We start from the raw sequence: 7,995 nt of genomic DNA, 5'->3' as shown, positions 1-7,995 counted from the left end.
GATCTTTAGTGGATAATGACCAAATCGATAAAGGCTTGGGCTTCAGTCCCCAGGGCGGTAACACTACTTTAGCAGAGATAGAATTGTGGTCACTATAAGGCTCGATAAGAACCTCACAATCCTTAATAAAAGGAACCATGCCCCAGGAGGCGAATTCATAATCAATAGTAATTCCTATAACTTGTCCAGTAAAGGTGGGAATATAGTGGTCAGTCAAATTGGGCGCCATAATAACCAAACCTCTTTCTAACAAGTGGCTAAGTAGGACCCGTCCCCTAGCGTCTATTACATTTTGTTCTGGCTCAGCAGCGGCTGGATCAAAAGAGGACTGGGAAAGCGATACTGGAAAACCCAATTTCACATTAAAATCCCCCGCCACCAACAGCTTAAAAGGACGATCCACTCGAGCCTCTCGCTCCACAAGCTTATCAATCAGCATAAACAGCCCTTGAAAATTGCCTTTGGATGTAAAGTTATTATTATAAACATTTACCAGGTACAGCTTAAAAGTATAATTCCAGGCAAAACAAAACACCTGCACCTCCCACTGCTCCTGGAATAGCTGAATAATCATGCCAGCAATTTCCACTTTAAACCAGGCCGACATACTCTACCTGATGTAGAAGGAACAGCGGGCAGGTTAAAACACATAAATCCCTCAAACACAATGTCCTTACTCTCCCATGTTTCTTGCATGAAATCTATATCATAGGTCATAATAAAAGACCGCCATCCCTCCAGTACAATCTTTGAGGCTATAACTGCTATATTCCAATGTAGGATCTTCAAACAAGCATTATCTATTTGGCCTTTAACATTGATTGTACTCACACTTACCCCGACGGGGGGCGGAAACAATAAGGGACCTGAGGTCAAATGGGAAGCAGGGGTTAAATTTGCAGGGTCCTCCAGGATAGTCCCAATTCAAGGTCCTGCCCCAGAATAGTCAAACTGTAAAATATTGTTCCTCCATACACCAGATCTACAATTACAAAATCCCCTACCCGCCACCTCTATACCAGGCTCTGAAGGTGCGGGATTAGGTTGAGAAGGGGATGGTATTTGGATAGCAACCACTGGACTAGCAAGTAATCTATCAGCCTCCTGAGAAACTGGGTAGGCTGACTCCTTCCCATACCATCAATCTATTTCTTCCAAGCCAGCCAGAGGGGCAAATCTACTGGACAGGTGAAGTGATAGTGAAGAGGGAGGTTCAAACAGTGCCGGAACTCTGGTAGGAAAACTGCCAGAGGTGCCCACTTGATTCCCCAAATGCTGGTAAAAAAGCCAAGTGGGACTATCTTGATAGAACTATTCTTGACCATTCCCATTCTTGCTTTTTACAGTATTTCCTGAACTACCTTTGGCGAACGAAAGTTTACTACAATAACATCTCCATTTTTCCGCAAACCCCTACCCCCAATATCACTCGCCCGCCTGGCATTAAAATGTCACTTGAAATATCCCAACTACCAATAACATTGTTGTTCAGCCAATGAGTAGATTTATTTATTAGGCCTCTTGTGGATTCCGCATTAATTTCCGTGAGCCTGGGCACATTTGTCAGTGCTACCACATATGGGGCTGATGCTGAGGAGGAAGGTCTATCACCGGAAGAGTGGCAATGTTAAGTCATAAATGGCAGACACAATTGATTACTGGAAATGTCTCTCTGTTTTCTCACACTCAGCTGTAGTGTAAATTAAGCACCACAATTGCACTCAACAAGGAAGCCGCCTTTCATTGTAGTATAGACATTGTGTTGACTTAAAGGAACTCAGAGCAACCACAAGTGTGTGCCCTCAACACTTCAGCTCTGAGTTCAGATAAGACGGTTTCAACTTGGAGTCACTTAAGAACATTCAATAATAAGCACCACCTTCTTTTTCTGTCCATTTTGTGGCTGTTACTTGATGAAGAAGAATAGAAGGAAATAGCCATCATTAAAGGAGAATATTTTTTTTCAAATCCTGAGGAATTAAAACATTGTAAAAAAAAAAAAGAATATTCACAGTGTGGTCTGCACATGAACATGAGTACTGGAGCATGGTCTGTTGTAGGCCAGGCCATTACAGCCAAGAGCTATGTGTAGGAGGGCTAGTGGCACAGGGCGTGATAATAGGCAGTGTAGGAAAGTAGATCTGCCTCTTATGTTGCCCCCACTATTTTCTCTGATGTTTACACTGGTTTCTGGCTATAGTCTGGCTGGGACCCTGCTAATCAGGGCCGCAGCCTCTCTGCTCTCTCTAAACAACATGGAGTGCATATTAGGTGCACTAGTGATTGGATACTGTGGTGCCTTATGAGTCTTTAGTATATGGTACCTTAGGTACCAAGGGCATAGGTACTTCACAGGCCTACCAGGGGCTGAAGCATGTATTATGCCACCCCTGGGAAGCATACTAAACCTGACACCACAGGCCTGCTACTTGCAGCCTGGGTGAGGAGGTGCTAGCACTCCTCACTGAGATATAGATTCACTATATCTCTCCTGCACACACATTTAAACCTATCAGTCACCCCTAAGGCAGGCCCTATCAATTCTGAGGGCAGGGTGCTTGGTTTCCTTGTGAGGGGGTGCCTCTGCCTGAGCAGGGCCCCTCTGCAGCTCTCAGATTCCATTCTCTGGTGCTGTTTGTGTATGCAGTCAAACCATATACTCTTAAGTGCATTATAGCCTTGCGGTAAATGCTCACTTTGGAATAGCTGAATCAAAACATGTTGTGTTTGGTGTCAAACGCTTTGGAATCATACCCCCACACCAGTAACTGGTGTGGGAGTATGATCCCACCCTTCTAGAGGGATAGACATGTACCTACTGTGGAAACACAGTAGAATCCTGAAGAGCCCTGGCATCACAAAATGGATGCCACCAGTCACAGACACTGGGCTGCCCTCCTGCTGATGACCGAAACTCGCAGTGGAGGAAGCCCAACAATAGGTATCCTGTCACAGGGAGGTGTGACCACCTCCCAGACAGGGTTTAGTGTATTGGGGCTGGGTGGGTGCACTCCTAGAGTGCTTTGAAGTCCTGCACTGGGGGAGCAGTAGGCTCCTCTGTGCATACACCAGTTAAAACCGGCTCAGGGGCTACCTGCCCCTGCTCTGGCGTGAAACTGGACAAAGGGAAGTGGGTGTAGCCACCCACTCCCCTGACCCTCCCATCGGTAGGGTCATAGAGCTAGTCCCTCCCTTCCTTCTAGTATAAGTTAGGGAACCCTTGCCATTGCAAACTAGATACCCCTGGATGACAGACTGAAGATGAATCCTGGACCTTCGACGTTCCACTACCTCTGGATGATGGAAGAATCTCCCTTGGAGTCAAGGAGTGACTCCCCTGCTTGGCAGGCACCCAAAACTGCAATCAATGGTCGCAAACCCCACTGCTCCCGCCAGGGCCCGAAGTCCCTGCAGCCCCGGAAAAGGATTTCCTGACTTCTCTAAGGCCATCGTGAGTCCCCAGCGACGCTGAGGCAAGTGGACCCCACGAGTGACAAGGAGCCACAATCCCTGGGTACCGTGCACTATTTTTGAGTGCAACTCCTTCACGACGTTCTACGAACCTGTGCATTGGGCCACGTGTGGTCCAAGCCTCTAGCAGGAATCCCTCTGAAGATCAGAGGCCTAACCCATCCCGAGTGACCGTGGGCCCCTGTTGAGTGGATTCTCCTGAGGCGTCTTCGCGATCCCTTGCCGGTTGGCTTGTGGGTCCCCTGAAGACTTTTCTACAGTTCCAAAGGGCTCTCCTGGTTGCTCCAGGCCTGCCCTGACTTTCCCTCGCTGGGTGAGTCCCTCAGACCTTGCTGGTCTGCACCGCTGACTTTTTGTCCTTTCCACAAGACTTGCTGTTACCAAGGCTTGTTGGCTCTAATCTGGTCACCCACACCGCAGTAAGCTGCAGACTTCGTGGGACACGCCGAATCCAACTCCTGGTCATCGTCGACACCTCCTGGACCTCATGGCTGAAGAGTCAAGACACCCGTGAACTACCTGAAATCACCCGACGACTGTGGGCATCCAGCTTCCTGGCCCGGGTCACTGCCAAGTGACTTTGAACACTGTCCCCTCTGCTTTCAGATCTTCCTTCTTCTGAATCCAGGCTTGGATTCCACCGGACACTTCTTCTGTCTTCACAAGCAGCAAGTCTTCATTGGCTCCCATTGAAAACGACGCCGCGACCCGACACCAAAAGACACCTATGCACCCGGCTTCCCTGGGTGAGGTAACTCCAGCACTACGGTGCTTCTGTGGGTGTTGGCTCTAGAACTACTTACCCTGTAAGTGACTTGCTTGTAGACTCTCTCGAAGTACCCTTAAACACTTAATTTCCAATCGCGACTTGCTCCATTGAAGTCAATAGGGATTTGCGGCTGTGTTAACACACTGCATGCGTCCCCCCGTGGGTCCTTTACTTACCTATAGTATATGGTCTGGTATGCCCCTAGGGCCCCAGCCATATTTGTGCTTAATTTATTGTGAAACGTTGATTTGTGTTTATGTTCCTGACTTCTAATCTCATAAAGAGATTAGTAGAGAGTTGTTTAGTGATACATTTACATATATATATATATATATACCTGTGTGGTGACCTTTCATTTGGTAAATCCAGATATTATAAGGTAAAACAAGCTGCTTTACATTCCTCTAAAGACTTAGCCTGAAGGCTGCTCTCCACAGCTACCACTAGGATAGCTTTCTTTAAAGGTTGTCTTAAACCCACTACCATAAGTCGAATTGTACTGGTGCAAGGTGTCCACTTTAAATAGTGAACAGTATATACCAGGCCAACTTCTCACAGGCAGGGACTGAGGCAAGACTTAGCAGTAGCACCCATGTTTGTATTCTTTCTTTAAAGCATTCCTTTAATCACCTTGATATTTTCGAAGTAGTTGCCTTAAGTGCGAAGAGTATGCCAAGACATGGGTCCCATGCCCACTTAGCCATTGGACTCAAGATTTACAACACTGATGAGGTCTGAATAGGTTGAAACTGATGTGGGGTTGCCTCTGGCCTAATTTGGAGGGGACTTGCCCTTGCAGGTCAGGCTGGAATGCTCCTATTGGAGTAGGGTCAAGACTGATTTGCATAAGGTGGGTCTCTGTCTAGAGTGGCACAGTCGGCAAAAAATAATAGTCTGGAATGCAGCCCCAAGTGATCACCACTGGCTGAGATTAATTCACACATCAACTTGTTGTTTATGCATATGTTTGTGTATACAAAGTTGCAATGTGCTCACAGCCTGCAGCCATGTATAGTGAGTCCTAAGGTATTTGGGCCCATATTTATCAAGATACTGGTCACTCTTGCTCCACGTAAGGGGAAGCAAGGGTGACTCAAAACATAAATTACATTTATCAAGCCACGCAAGGCCACCTTGTGTAGCCCTGCATGGCGTGATAAATCTAGAGTAACACAAGGCAGCGCAAATCGCTCCCTTGCATTACACTGCAGCACGGAGGTGTACCATGGGTGAAGAGTGGGTGTTCCCACACATCCACCCATGTATTCTGACGTATTCCTAGATTTACCAACACTGGTAGACCTGGAAATGCATCAAAATTGTACACCCCCAAACATTGTTTCCTCTTTCTAAGTGTGCTGCATTCGTCAACACACATAGAAAGGGGAAAATTGATCTGAGGACTTTTTTTCGCAGGAAGGTTACCCTGCCTGCACAAAAACAATCCTGCCTACAATGCAGGCACCCTTGTACCATGGTGCACCACATATGTACAATGATGATCAATTAAGACAATATATATAGTCTCATTCCAATTATAAAACGAGAAAGTATGCCTTAGTTTCGTTTCTTTATTCCAAGTTCATAAAACAATTACAGTGCGGCACAGCCGACGCGTTTCGTCCTAAGACAGGACTTCTTCAGGGCTGTTAAAAATACATAGACATACAATTACAAACATGTATATACAACAATGAACAGTGTCGCATTCTAAATATCATCATGTCAATACACACAAAAAAGAAGCCTACACAAAGACAGATATTTTCATATAGATTTTGATTTTGGAGTTTTTAAATATGTCCAAAAGTATACAAAGTTAATACTACATCAGTTGTCATACAGTCCATATATACACATGAAGGGCCATAATACAGGAGTGGACTGTTCAGGTTAATAAAAAATGTTCTCCCATTACAAATATTTCAGGGACATATACCGATTTTCAAGAAGAAAGAACATGAGAAAAATGAATTGTGAGATAGAAAGTTCCTATTATCCTGGTAAGAATTATACACTATATATATGATAATTAAGTATGGATTGGTGGGAATTCAAAGAGTGTTCCACATTATGTCAGGTAGAACGATATGACAAAGATAGGTACAAGCTACACCTACCGGTTTATAAGAGAGATCTATTGAAAGTTCCAAAATAGGTATTGGTATTATGGACAGTAGTTCCTCTCGGACGTTTTCTTCCTTGTCAGGGAATCTGTAACATCATTTTCTTATTTTGAAAATGTTAAGAAATGTGGTCACGTCCACACGCAAAGATGGCCGCGATATTTACAGCAATTATCACGTGATTCATAGGGGGCGTTTCTCGCCTGCCTGACACAGGTGTTCCAGGTCGGACTAGATATCTCACGCTATAAAAAGCAAGCATGCCTAACAAAGCCGTATCGTATTGGAGGACTTTATTTGGAGCCGATCTTTGTTTGCAACTGCAACCAGCATATTGCGGTGAGTTTGTCTCCAGGATTGTTACGTTAGGGAATACGTTAGGCATATGGGACTAGGGTCCGCCTCAAACTTAGCGGGAGTATGTCCAATGGAATGACATAGAGGGTGATCTACGCTTAGAACAGTTAATTCTTCTTAAATTAAAATGGTGAATGGTAGCTTTCTATGTGGGAGCATGACATTGCCAGACCTGGGTGCTATAGGTCAGGAGTCAACACTTGCGTAATACCTAAGAGATCACACTTAGGATGGGGAGAGCAGAACTTTTTTACCCTTATCAGGTTTCACTTGACACCAGATAACAATCTAATAAGGATAGACTGGAAGAAGTTCAATTGGAATTGATTTCGTTTTTCTTTATATTTTTTTTTTTAGGTTGGTGAATATTCCTTTTAAATATATTTCTGATAATATCGTCAGCCAAACCGAAGTTAAAATCACGGTCTTGGACATATTCACTATAGGGAAGGTAGGTTATATGTTACCCCCTATACGGCCGCACTCCCTTCCCACTCTCAAACTTGAAAATAACTCCATACAATTACATGTCTTTGTCGTCAGTTATATGGCATGCCACCCACCTTTAGTAAATACGAGTGGGGAGAGCTTAATGTAGACACTATATCCCCCTATAACCGATGGTCTTATTATATGTATATAGGGGATCAATGGAAGGTGGATATCTATATTCACTTTTGCCTTCTCCTTTGACTTAAAGGGTTAAGCCTCTCACATAATCGCTATACTGTTAACAACAGAAATGGTTGCATGTTTCAATTGGAAGCTTACGGCCATTCTTGCTTCCCCCTTCATTTTGGCATTAACTGATAAGCTTTCTATGCATTTGTGAATTACCAGATAATAATAGGAACGGTCTCATGTTACAGATTCCCTGACAAGGAAGAAAACTTGCGAGAGGAACTACTTTCCATAATACCAATACATATTTTGGAACTTACAATAGATCTCTCTTATAAACCGGTAGGTGTAGCATGTACCTATCTTTGTCATATCGTTCTACCTGACATAATGTGGAACACTCTTTGAATTCCCACCAATCCATACTTAATTACCATATATATAGTGTATAATTCTTACCAGGATAATAGGAACTTTCTATCTCACTATTCATTTTTCTCATGTTCTCTCTTCTTGAAAATCGGTATATGTCCCTGAAATATTTGTAATGGGAGAACATTTTTTATTAACCTGAACAGTCCACTCCTGTATTATGGCCCTTCATGTGTATATATGGACTGTATGACAACTGATGTAGTATTTACTTTGTAT

The sequence above is a fragment of the Triturus cristatus genome, chromosome 6 (genome assembly GCF_964204655.1).
Source record: "Triturus cristatus chromosome 6, aTriCri1.1, whole genome shotgun sequence".
In the NCBI taxonomy this organism is placed as follows: Eukaryota; Metazoa; Chordata; class Amphibia; order Caudata; family Salamandridae; genus Triturus; species Triturus cristatus.
Note: the sequence above shows the minus strand (reverse complement) of the source record.